The sequence below is a fragment of the Erithacus rubecula genome (assembly GCF_903797595.1).
Source record: "Erithacus rubecula genome assembly, chromosome: 1".
NCBI classification, from domain to species: Eukaryota; Metazoa; Chordata; class Aves; order Passeriformes; family Muscicapidae; genus Erithacus; species Erithacus rubecula.
This window is the reverse complement of record NC_136658.1, coordinates 93,703,672-93,717,239: the sequence shown is the minus strand read 5'-3', so window position 1 is coordinate 93,717,239 and position 13,568 is coordinate 93,703,672. Positions and strand designations below refer to the sequence as shown.

The window sequence follows — 13,568 nt, the reverse complement described above, 5'->3', positions numbered from 1 at the left end:
GTATCAATTACGGGACGCACTGCGATGTGCTTTTTTTCACTTGCTTCACTTTGATTTATTCAGTATTGGACGTGAAATTGAACATATTTTTAAACATCCTTTTTAATTTTTTTTTTTTAAACCTCGTGTAAACAATTTAGAAGAGGTTACTTGGGTATTTTTTGGGCAGCAAGGTTTAATGTCTGCCTCTATACGTATTTTTGTACCCACTCAACTGTAGGTGTTAGTGCATTCAGCTGCTGTAATTATATGAGAGTTTTTAGAGGTAATGGTAAGTCAGATAAATTAGTTAATAGAAACAAATACCTTTGATACTGTGTATGAGTAGTGATAGTGCTTTTCCCAGGAATCTAGTTATCATACATCAAACAAATTGGAACCACTTCTTTCAACAGAGTAATGGTGCTGTGAGTATTTCGATGTGTGGAGACCACTGCCAGTCATGTCATGTGCTAGCACCATGAAACTTTTATTGCTTCCTGTGATTGTGCTTGTCAGTCTACCATTAACTACTACTTGCAAACACATTGTTGTTTCTGTCAGTTGGGTATCAGTCTTGTTTTATGCCTAGAGCTAGCAGCAGGTAGTGCATTCAATTCAGGACAGCAGGCATGCAGGGAAAAATGGATGGTCAGCCCTATTGGGTGACCATTACCCTTCTGGCAAAACCCCTGCTCTTTGATGGATGTATATTGCAGCAAAAGGGAAATTGCACAGCTTAGCATGAAACTTAGAAGGTGTTTTTTACTATTTTAGGATATATTTCAATGATGAAGTAGCAACACATCTTGGAAGTAAGTGACATTTGTAGCTGATGTTACTGTTTTGCCTGGAGAATAGGCATCTGGATGCTGTGCATTATCCATGCATAGGCTTAACATGGATTCTGTGAAAAACCTAGATGAGAAGAAAAGCATTTTGACTTGATGATGAGTTAAGACTGTAGAGCTTTCTTGTATTGAGACCTTAGTAATTATGGTTTAAATGTAGTGAAGTACTGTTCTCATTAAGTAATTGCATGGTGTAAATACAAATCAAGTTCTTGGATTGTTTTGATAATCGTGAAATAAAAATTATGCAGTGTTATAGCATTTAATAGCGATTGATTTATTGGCAGAAGAAATTACAGTGATTTCTGTGGTGAGTTTCTCCTCCAATTTTCAGGACTGATAATGAAAGTTTCATGGTTTTCATGAAAGGAAGTATCTGCATCTTTGTTCTAATCAGCAGTGTGCTCTTGACGGAAGTCTCCCAGTCTTGCCCAGTTGTGTGCTTTGCTTCATGTCTCAGGGTAGTCAGAGCACAGGAAACAGCATTCTTTCAGGTGGTGATGAGCTGGGGAATGTGTTCCTGGTGCTTCACAGAACCCAGAGGGTATTTGAGCCTCAGGACCCAGCTAGAGTCAGCTAAACTTGGAAAATTCGTTTTGTTTGGACATTCGATCCTCTGTACCAGCCCTTGAGCTCTGCAATGTGCTACTGCCAGTGCAACACAATAAATCAATAGCCATAAATCAGCAGGGATGGATGGCACTGTGATTCTGAGGCTTCCTGGTGTGTTTGAAGCATGGCTTATGCAAACACAGACTTAATAGCTTAAGACTGTTATGTCAGTGGGTAGGATCTCATCACCTATAGCACATTGGATCCTGTGTGTGTGTTAAGTGAGACTGGGATGACTGATGGTTATGTCACAGCTCTGTTTTGAACTCAGCATTGGTGTTGACTTACCAAAAAAGTCTACTAAGCAAAGAGGTAATTTTAATAAGCTGAAACTTTGTTTTCAGCGAAAAGTAAATAAAAAAAAGGCAACCTGTTGAAAATGAATAAAAATATATTATTAAAGAAGTGTTAAAAAAAGCCCCAGAGAAACTAACCACAATGCAGATTGACAGACAGTTATACTTGCATTAGATCATAGAATGTTTTTTTCCTCCTAATACCTTTTCACTAGCCCAAAGACTCTTCTCCCTTTCTCATAAGTGTATATGACATTTTTATTAAAACTTGAAAAAAGATAAATACTAGCTCATTCTTGATGTTGCCTGGACAAACTAGCCTTTAATTTTTAGACGTGGGTTAGTTTTAGCTGCCCACTAATCATCAGGCTGAATTACTCTGAATTAAAAACTCTTTTTGGTATCATGGTGTTTGTAACTGATACCGAAATCTCCAAATGTTTTGGGAACAGTTTAATATAGTTTTGTTAAGAGGCATGGTCACTTTCTTGACTTGGCATTTCTTTCTCTTTGTTGCTAATTTTTTTCTTTTGCCATCTTAGTAGCTTTATGGGGGGAGCTAAAGAGCTGCTTTATGTATTTTGGCTAAAACCCCAGAGAGATCCATTGATTACTTGAGATGTTGAGTTTTTTTATTTAACAAGAAGACTGGAAACAGCCTCAGTTGTTACTCAATCAACTGGCCCCTCAGTGGTTCAAAGCAGGAAGCTTGGAGAATGATCTGGTTTGGATATAGCCATTTTAATCTTAGTGTAATATCTTTAATCTTGTTTTGTCTTGAAACATTTACCAGAAAGGATTTCCCTCAAGGGAAAGGACATTTTACCCTGATGAGGAAACTCTGGCTGTCTTTCACCAGGGAATATGAGAAAATGGGGAGGAGCTGGGATTTGGAAGTGGCTGCCATGACTTGAGGGATGCATTGGGGAATTCATCTGATAGGAAGATATGAGACTTTCTTAGGGCCAAAAATTGCGTGTTCTGGCATCCAGAGTGGACGGGATGTGCGAGTCTCTGGACAATACAACTTCAAGTTGGTTTAAGCTTCTGAATCTATTGCTGATAATGAGGTCACCTCAAATTCAGACATTGGAGATTATTTTGAAAAAAGAAGAGTTTTTTCCCAGCCTCCAGTAGTGTTTGGGGCATTGTATTATGTGTTTGCTCAGCCTGACCCCTTGCTGGGGTGATAGGCAGACTTGCTGCTCACTCTTTAGTGTCTTAAATCCATGAGTCTGTGTGGAAGGATGGAGAAAACAAAAGAAACAATTTGCATGGGAAACTATGACACAAGCAAACCTCCTGCTTTCTGGAGCACAGAGGGAGTAAAAAGAGGAAAATAGACATTTTCCTCCAATATTCCTGTTTTAGTAATGCTAACTGTATCTCTTAAGAATTAGATATTAGAATAATTCAAGGTGGAGAAAGAAGATTGGTGGTGATGCTGTAAAGCTGTAAACTGGAACTGTAAAAATCTTGTGACTCAAGCACTGACATCCTCCTGTGGTCTTACTTGTGTTTTGCAAGAATCCACTTTTAAAGACAGTAGCTTGAATTTCTGATTTCAGGACACGGTGCCTCATGGCTTGAGCCTTCAGCCACTCATGGATTTTAACAACAAACTTACATGCCACAAGCAGACCACATTTGTTACCATAATTGTAGGAAATCCTGCAAGTCATTTATCTTACTGAACTAATAAGTGTGCTGCCTTCACCTAGACCATCTGACTGGTTTCTGTCTGTTCCCGACGGGCTTGCCAGCAAGAAACAGCACAGGGCCAGGCTGGCCTGTGTGTATCCAGATCAATCATAGTGTATTTTTGTACTTAGGTTTGGTGAGGTTAAGGACAGGCTGTGGGCTGGATAGTAAGTTCCTCTCCAACAAAAAAATCTTAAACACCTCCACAAAAAGTAGCTGCTTATTTTCTCCTATGCTGTATACTCAAAAGCAGAGTTAACTGGTTCAGAAAGTTTAATTGCTCTGTAGGTGTTGTTTTCAAATTAGGAAATTTTGAAGAAAACCATCAAATTCCCCAAATAAGCAAGCTACAGGAGAGGCAATTAGCAGTAGAGAAATAGTTAAATGTTAGATTTACAGCATCTGATTCTTGGATTTTATATGTCAAGGACTTGTCTCACCTTATGCATGTTGGATTTTTAGAAGGAGGAATATGATTTCTGGTGACTGTTGAGCCCAGTGCTTCATTCTTCATTTGGGTGAAATTCCAGTGACAGTGTTGACTCATGCTTACACGTCTGCAACATTTGAAAGTGCTTTTATTGCTAATCTCTAAAGGGTATATATAAATACAGGAAGTGAGCACTCTTTGTCACTCAATATGAACACCAAGGCCAAGCTTTGATTGGGATTGATGGAATCTGAAGTAAGTCTAGCTGTTGTTTTATCTGCTGTGCAAAGTGGCCATGTTAACACTGAAGAGCTGGGATCCAGGGAAGATAGGAAACAAGGGGCTCATGTGTGTCACAGGATTTTAAAAAATTACAAGAAGTAATTTCCATTCTGATCAGATTCCATTTTTCTTACAGCTCTTGAACACCTTGTATATTCCAGGAGCTCTTCACTGACATGTGGATATCAATGTTCTTACTCTCATGTGCAGGAGAAGGATGGGGGCAGCTGCACATGGAGTTAGGCATGACTTGCTAGGTTAGGTGCAGAGCCACACTGGTGTGGTTTTATTAGTCTGCTCCCAGATGTTGTGCAGGAGTACAAGTGGCCTAAAGTGTGGAGGAAGTGGCCACCCTGTGTATAGACAGCAGGAATTAAAGCTTGCCTTTATTCAGTTTCTCTGTCTGTCTCTAGCATAATCTGTCCCTGCAGAGCAATTATAGTTCTTGCAATACTACTTACAAAAATGCTGTTTGATAAAACTCCCACATGAGTGGATCTTCAGGGTTTCCCTCCAGAGGGGCACACAGTCACTAGGCTCAGATGTGGTGCTCTGCTTCCCCAGGAAGGTTTATGCTGATTCTGCTTTTCCAGGAGAAGATTGAATCAACCAGCACTAGTACTTAAGCTTCAGGATGAGGTTTAGGGCTCAGGTCTGCCTGAGCAGCAAAATCATGCGTGACTAAAATCAGCAGCCTGTGCCTGCAATGAAGGTTAGCCATGTAGATGAAGAGCAAGATGAGGGTTTCAGTCTCTGTTATATCCTTTTTTGGTGATTTTTGAGCAAGGCTCTTCTCTGGTACTTTTAAAATTCTTTTCTTCCCCTGTGGAAATACTTCTCTTCCTGAAAGAACCTGTGTAAGGAAACACGTGCTAGCCTTTAGAGATTGTTCAGGTGTGTTGGTGGTGTGGATACAGAACTACCCTGAAGTAAAAATGTTGAACTCCACCTAGTCAATATTCCCCACACAAGCTGATGGTTTATATTTCAGTTCTGTTTTCCAGAAGCTTTTTGAAATTTGCAGATGTGTCTTCACACTTCCTTCAGCTGAAGAGTGAAGTAAATGGAAGATGATTGAGGTCACAGATATATTTAGATAGCTGCTTCTACTTTTATTTATCTTCAGTTGCAAATTGGTTACCTTTTATGCGCAAATGTGCAGAACTGTGAGAAGGGAAATTTACTTGCTCAAGAGATTTGTTTCTGTAGAGTTATATATATATAGTAAAGTAGTTTTGCTGGCTACAGATCTTCAAAATTTCGTGTATATTTAGAATTTAAATCTCAAATGAAAATGACACCTAAGGAATACTCTGGTTTGCATATCATTGTATAAGCAGGGGTTTTTGAACTTCTTCCATTGTCTGCTAAGGACCTCTGTTGTTCACCAAGTAGTATTCTCTGTACAAGGTGTTTGCTGCTGTTGTTCTAATGGAATGCCTGTACCTGCAGCAGAAATGCAGCTGAACTTTTGGTGGCTTGGAAAAGATGTACTCAGAGTTCAAATTCTACACTATTGCTGCCTTTCTATGACATTTGAGAATATCAAAAGACATTTCACTCCATGGAGTGAAATGGCTTTTTCTTGTCTAGGGAATAAAGGAGGCCTGCATGCATTGCATTGCTTACAAAAAGAATTTGACAGCTTTTCTGTAGCATGCCTTGGCTGACAAGTCCACGTGATTCACATTAAGTTTCTCTAAAGGGGTGTCAGATCTTAGTGCTCCCTTGGGAGATACCTGGATCTTATCAGACATGGCTGACTCAAAAAGAAAAGTAATGTTTTTTCTTTCTAATGATTACTATCTAAGTGTTATTGATAGTTCACATTTAAAAGGATTTTCTGAATATATCCTCCACTGAATCAAAAAAATGTTATGAATTGCTGATGGGAAATTGAATATTACAGCAGTACTTTAACAGACTGCATTTAGTGTTCAGTTGCTAAGGGCAACCTAAGTAAAGTTTGGGTTTTTCAGGCTGTGGTGCCCTCAGGTATGCAGGAAGAGTAAGTGCTGATCTTAACTACCTGTAGGATAGTCTGCTGGTATTTCATACTTGGATGCTTTGCATTTTTTAAGCAGGTGATTGAAGCTGTGGAAATTACACTGCAGGCTGTTGGTATTTGATCATACAGTTGAATTGTTTACTTCAAAATAATATCTCATACATTGTCCATTAGTTCATATGAATCTGATTATTGATCACTTTTGCTGCGCTGCTGTGAGGATAGATGATCCTATGATTTTATAACTATTACAATTCTATGTAATTTTAGTATATTAAAGTCAGTCTTCATTGTTTCTGTTTACTGTAGATGATCAATTTCTTTGAAATCCACTATCTTGTATAACTAAGTATACCTGTAGTATCCAAACTTCAGCCTGGGTGTCTTATCTCTGGAAACTTGCTGTTGTTTTCTTTTGATGTTGATAAAGGTATAATATTTGAAAAGTTTTAAATGTTTACAAAGTCAATTGTGTTGTTTGTGTTGTTGTCAGATTTGATGCAGAGACCTAAATTAAATGGTCATTGAAAGTTTCATGATGACTATTTCCCCCTCTTTCCTGTTAGTTTTTAAAAGGTCCTGTTACACTCATCTATACGTGACTTGGCGTATGCATTCAGTATCCTTGCTGGCTGAAATTCTCTTTTGTGTGATTACTGTATTTTTTCCAGTCTGATCCTATTAATAAATATCCTGAGTCTTGCAAAGCTCTTTGCTTAAACACAAGCTGTGGAAAAGAATCTGAAGATCATTGTTTGATTGAGCTTGCTTAAAAACTGAGAAATGTATTTTTGCTTTCCAGGTGGGGGTTTTGAATGAGCACAGTATGTAGAGCTCTCTATACAAAAACTAAGTAAACCCATAAACAAATTGTGCTGGAAGAAAACCATAGGTAATTGCAGTCTGGTCCTGTTCTTGCTGAAGTATGTCCCAGCTCTTGAAACAGATGTGGAGTCCAGCTTTGTGCAGAGGCCACACCCTCCGTTTCCCTTGGCAAAATTGTCTCACATTCCAGCGACCCTTTGGATAAAACATCCTTTAATTGGTACTGTGGCCTTAAATGTTTATTTTTTTTTTTTTATTCTGTGGTAAATTGTTCTTGTTCTGTATCACTGCAGGCTGTCATTAATATTTGCATACTGTTATTATGTATCCCTTTAAATGTCAGCTTTTGTAGCAGCACATATTGAACGTTGGAAATATTCCCAATTTCTGTGAAAGTTATCTTAAATAAAAACGAGTGATTTATTTTACTGTAGAGTGAGGCACTGAGGAATTTGTGGTGGAATGTCAGAGGGGTTTTTTGTTTGCAAGCAGAGATCTCTGTGAGTAATTGAGGAACCCCCTGATTAGCTGGTTGTCCCAGTCCCAGATGCCCATTTTTGTGGCCCCCTTGTGAGTGTTTTCACTGCTCACAGCCTGTTCTGCTCTGAGCACATCTGCACAAATGGCAGGAGCAGCTGGCAGGAGAGGGAGTACATGGCTTGGCTTTTAACTGGAGGATGCATGTCTTTCAGAGTTGTAGCTGCTGAATCTCTTCGTGTGGTGTCTGCAGTGTCTCACCAGAGGCAGCAGCAGTGGCCAGGGAGTTTTTCTTCAGCCCATGAGAAGCAGGTGTGAGCAGGGCTGCCCCTGCTCTGGGGGATGCAGTGCTCAGGTCTCCTGTCTCAGTGGTGGGTTTTCACTGCAGAGATGCACCTGCACAGCTCTCAGCATTTTCTGGGATACAGGCAGCACATTCTAACACCTCTGCTCAGCTCAGGAGCAGGGGAGCTGCTGATCCATGTCCTTTTAGCCTCAGAAGCTGAATTACCTGAGCTGACTCTGGGAGGAATAGGGGAGATGACTGCCTGTGACCAGCTGAGAGTTGAACCCTCAGTCCCAGCTGTAGGTGATGGACACAAGTTTTCCAGAAGCAAGAACTACAATGTCACACGAGTTCATGGGTCAGTCCAGCTCTCAGCATGACCTGGTGGTTTTGGATTTAAAGTCACTGGGCTTTCCAGAGGCAGCTCACAGTCCTTCAGCAGAAAGTGAGCTCCTGCTCAGTTGTGATTCAGGGCACACAGTTTTGTGTTTTGGGCAAGTATCTTGCTGGTGCATCATTCTGGGCTGCTTTGTTTTCTTGTGGCTGAGTGAGCCCACAGTTGAATACTGTGTCTGGAAAAAATGAAATCACTAGAGATGAGCTTTGTTTTCAGAGTTATTGAGGACTGATAATATGAATTTCTCTATAAATATTTGTGTTTTGTGTTATTTTTGCATGTCTTACCCTGAAATGTATTCACAAGGTCTGATTTAGATTGATGTAGATCTGAGATTCAGTCTAAGGCAACAAGAGAACAGACTAATTAAATGCAAATTCTTGAGCTTTATTGCCCTTTACCTGTCTTCTTCCAGAATGCATTTGCATTTTAGTCAAGATTGTCCATGCATGAATGCACAGTCCATGTGAAGCAATGTCGAATTCTATATTTTAAGAATTTAAGATTACAAAAATGTTGCAAGAGGTCAGACTTAATTTCTATCAGAAATTCAGAGGAGAAAGAGGGTAAAAAGAGCAAGCGGTGCAGTCCTCTGTACATTGTACATTACTCTGTCAAGTGTTTTTGTTACTTTATTGTAATAAAGAGAGGTGCTTACATTTATTTACAGAAGAGATACTGTCCTTTTTTGGATGCTGATCAGCTGATGATTTCCCTTCTGGCTGGCTATATTTTTTGAGGGGAGACATTCTCCTGCTGTGAGTTCTCTAATGAACTATAGTTGTCCCACTACAGATGATTAATGGCTTTGGAAGTGGTCCTTGCAGATCTTTATTTTCTGATTGCACTATAGTCTTGAAAGCATTCCATTATATGAGAAATTGGGGAGTCTCCAGTTACTGAGTCTTTCTGAATGATTTTGGATAGTTTGTTGCCAGTGATGCTGGATTATATATTTTACTTCCAGAGTATACATAATGACTGGACAGTATTTAAATCCTTCAGTACTAGAACAGCATTTCTGGCCATAAGTTAGAATTGCCAGAGTGCCTGCTAGTCACTAAATTAGGCTGAACTCGAGTCAAGACTGTGGTCCTTGCTGCAGTGGTATGGCTGTAATTTTTTGAATACTGTGTGTCACACCAATTTGTGTCATTTTTCCTTTCTGCATTTCCATCATCCATTTACAGTGATCTCATTATGTATTTGTGTTGGTGCAGACTTTCTCAAACCCAGGTAAGCAAGAGCTATTTTTGTGCCCTTAAATATGTCATAGGGACCTTTAGTCATCTTCTGTGAATTGAAGGGAAAAAAATTACTTGGCTGATTTTCAAATTTATTGTCTTTCAGCAACTTTGAGGTCTGTACAGCTGAATTTGAAAAGATGCCTTTACAAGGAGCCAGCCCTGTTCATTTGGCCAGCTGAGGCATCAGGCTGTGGCTTTTTTTTTCTTTCTCGTGTGTGGTGTTGCCAGATAATACCCAGTAATTGTTGCTGTGCAGCAAAATTATTTTATGCTGTTGCAACTCCTTTTCTCTCAGCAAGACTGAAAAAGGTGATGGGGACTATGTTTCTGCCCTACCTTAAATAAAGAGTAACTAAAATGCACACAGGGAAGAAATCTGATGAGTAGCAAGCTGCTGGGTTGTTTTTCATTTTTCCTCTCTCGTGAGCATAACCCCAAAGTGTTTGACAAGAAATATTATTGTCAGGAAGTCCTTACAGTTTTCTATGCCTGCAAATGGAGTGCCTGTTCCTTTAGCTAGCATACAATATTAAGCAGAGTTTACTTATAGCTTACTATATTTTGTACTAGTTGTTTAAATCATTTGCCCTTTATGTGGAATTCATGCCTGAAATTCCAGCTGAAGAAATATCATTGAATTCCTTTCCTTTACTATCGTGTTTCTGATGATGGTTTTTTATCTATTGCTTATTTTAAAGTTCTCTTAAATTCTTTCTCTTTCAGGAAAGTGAGAAAATGAACCATCATGAAATACAGATGCTCTATAGATCATGCACAACTATTTTTAATGAAAATGCTGTGCAGAGCACATTTATCAGCCTAACTCATTCTGTATGATTTCTGGTGGAATAGTTACACTTATTTAAATAACTTTCTACATCTTTTGGTGTTAAAATAAACACCATACATTGGCTATTAATAACTATTTGCTTAAATGTGTGAGGTTTTGCAGTTTAGAGTGTCCCTTTCATCAAAAGTCACAGGAAATAGCAAGATCTTTCACTTCTCCCAAGTTATGTATGTAATTTTGTAACACACATTCTCCCAAGATAGGGTTAGAGTTTACATCTTCATGCTGTTGCTATTTGTTAATTATATTTCCTTTAATTTTTCTGCTGTCATTTTGCAAGGTGAGGCTTTGGTTTGAACCCTTCAAATTCAAATGAGGACCTTCAGATAAAAAAGATGTAGAAGATTTATGTTAAAATGACTGTGCTTTTCCCCTTGTGTTGTATGGATTGCCATTGCATTGTGTGTGTAGTTTTGTGTGAGAGACTTGTTGGTTTGATTTCCTGTCTATCACTATCCCTCTCCTAAGGATGCAAGGCCAAGCTAAATCAAGGTTTAGTTTTACCTGGACAAATGTTTTCTTTACAGATGTTTTCTTTACAGAATGTATTAGTGAAGTTTTCTGAAATGGTGCAGCTCTGCTCCTGAGGTCTGGTGCAAAGCAAACTTCAAAACTGAAAGCAGATTTCAGTCATTGCTTCTGAAAATCCCAGCAGTCACATGGCTGCTTGACAAGGGGTGAGGATGGTTTCAGCATTTATGAAGCCAGATTTATAAACTGACAAGAGCAGAGTTTGTACATAGCTTGTTCTGTGAAGTGCTTAATGCATTTTGGTGCATTTAGAAGTAATAATGTGTAATAGAGTGTGTATGTATGTCCTTGGTTTTCACAAATAATCTTGTTATGTTCTTGGTGATTCATCTTGCTGTTTTCCTCCTTTAAGGTTTTTTTTTCCCCAGTAATGGTAATACTACACAGTTTGCTGTTAACTCAGTAGAATTTCTATTTATCTATTAAGAATGGAAAACCAAGGGGGAAAAGGGGGGTCATATTTCTTCTGGGATGAGTTACCATGAGGAATTAATGTTTTGTTATTTTGCCTAAACTGGCCTCTAACTATGGATCCCTTTAAAGCAACCTTGAATGCAGCTTTACCAAGGTGATTGGAGCAAGGCAAAAATATTCTGACTCATAACAATGTGTATTTAGGTGTTTAGACATAGATTTAACTCTAAGTGCAATTTCTCAGTCTGCCTCCAGATAAGCAGACAAAGAAGCAGGCATTTTGATTCTATTCATCAGGCAAATGAGGTTGCTTTAAGTGAGCTTTCTTTGAATCTCCTCAAGGCTTCCCTGCTTGAAGCCGAAGTGGGTAAATGAATGGTTCTGTATTCTCTATCACCCATTATAATTATGTCTTATGGTGCAAGTTCTTTGCATTTGGGAGTTCTTTTTGTCCGTGTTAAGCCACATGTAGTTCAGATGCTCCCAGCCTTACTAGTGGTGCTTTCAGCCTCAGTAATGCTTATAAATAAGCAATACAGTGAAAACTGAATATGGGGACTGCCCTGACCTGCTCAGAGCTACAGGAGTGCTCATATTTGTTTCAAACAAGAGAAGTGGTGTGATGTTTGGGTGGGCACTGTAGATACAGTCCTAGGGAGGTACAGCTGGATGAGTTCCTGAGCTCTATTCCTGCTGGCAGCAGGCAGCTGCTGTAGGATCACTGCCCCTTTGCCCAGCACACACTGGTGTTTATGCATGCTCTGAGTAACACTTTACAAGAATTCCTGTGTAGAAACTGTGTTGACACTCAAAAAGGGCTAAAAAATACCCTTGTCCTCTGGTGTTCAGTGAATCCTGTGTCCTGTCAAGTGCTTACCAATGTCTTGGTTTTCATCAGTCTTGGGGGTTCATAGCTCCCTCAGACTTCAGCTGCAACTTTTGTTTGCTCACTGAAACATCAGCATCACTGAAGAGCAGCTCTTAAGGATGAATTACACATTCATATCAACAGTCCTGCTGTCATACCCTGTAAGTGAAGGCCAAAGCATCATGTTAGCCAGAAGCAATGCTCAAAAGATGCTTCTTTAAGGAAAAAAAATCCTTGTAATCACAAACTTACCTGCTTTCTTTCTCTTTTGTATGCATATTACAATGTATTAGTTGTATTAGTGTTTTATTTTATTATTATTTTGTGTTAGTGTTTTTTATACTGTTCTTGTGTTCTCTGCTGGAAGTATTCACTTCAGATTATTCACAAGATTACCCAATCACCACATCACAGTTGGTTTTTAACAGCAGACATTGGTATCAATGGGAGAAGCAAGCAAGGCTTGCTGCTTGGCTTCCTGAGGTTGTAACAAACCTTGTTCACACTAAAAGATGCTTAAGTTACCTTGCCTAAACTAAGTTCAGCTATCCATTTAAAAATGTTTCCTTTATGAGTACAGTCATTTATTGTATCTTGTAAAACAGAGAGCAGCATGCCATGTCCTGATGCAAGCTTAGATTTGCTGTTCTAATGCCCAGTTGTGAGTATGGACTGTTGTGGTATTTTCAGTGTTGGTATTCTTGCAATCTCACCTGTGAGTTTTGCACAATTACTTCTCAAAATTCCTTTTCCTTAAAAATCTTCTCTTTCTAGCATTAACTTTCATCAAATAAAAATAAAGAAGAAAAAGCTGCAGTTTTGACAGCAGCAGAAATAATTGTGTTATTTATGGAAATGAACAATATACCAACTTGGAGGAAAAGATAAGGGCCCAGATGCATGCATTAGTAAAGCAGAGTGAACTTGCAGCAATTACACTGATGCACTTGTAGCTGGGCTTGCAGGAGGATGGCTCTTCTGTGGCACATGGGCTGGATCTGAGGCATAAAAAGAATTCATCCAGGAGTTTCTGAGGTCCTTTATTAGTTTTGACAGCCTGCATTCTGGTGCCTTCTTTTGATGCTGATGTGTGTTTTCTATACTTCAGGATCAAAACATTTAGCCTTGTTCTGGGGGTACATGTGTGACCATCCTGCCTCAGTCATGAGTTTCTTACATTTGTGTCAGGAGTGTTTGGTAGTCTCCCTTCTCACTTACACTTGCCATAGGTTTACATGTATGTCATCTTAAATGTATTTAAATTATTTCCCAAATGACCTCTGAAATGTGAACTTCTAGTCTTAGTAAATCTCTGTAGGTCTGAGCATCAAAAAAATGGGGGGGGGGGAAAGACAAAGAAAGAACAGCTTTTTTGAAGCTCCCTTCAACATGTGCATGTCTCCCATTGCTTTGGTATACATCTTCCTTCCATTTGTAGTAGGTTTAGATTATTTTTATATTGTCCACTCTACTCTGTTTCCTGGAGACTCATGCAATTTAGCACTGTAGAGGGA

At 39.1% G+C, this 13,568-nt stretch overlaps 1 protein-coding gene across 2 annotated transcripts in view; it reads left to right on the top strand.

Moving 5' to 3' along the window:
• Window positions 1-13,568, top strand: part of ARHGAP6 (Rho GTPase activating protein 6) — a 305,969-nt gene that overhangs the window by 150,793 nt on the left and 141,608 nt on the right. The gene's annotated exons all lie outside the window — the stretch shown is intronic.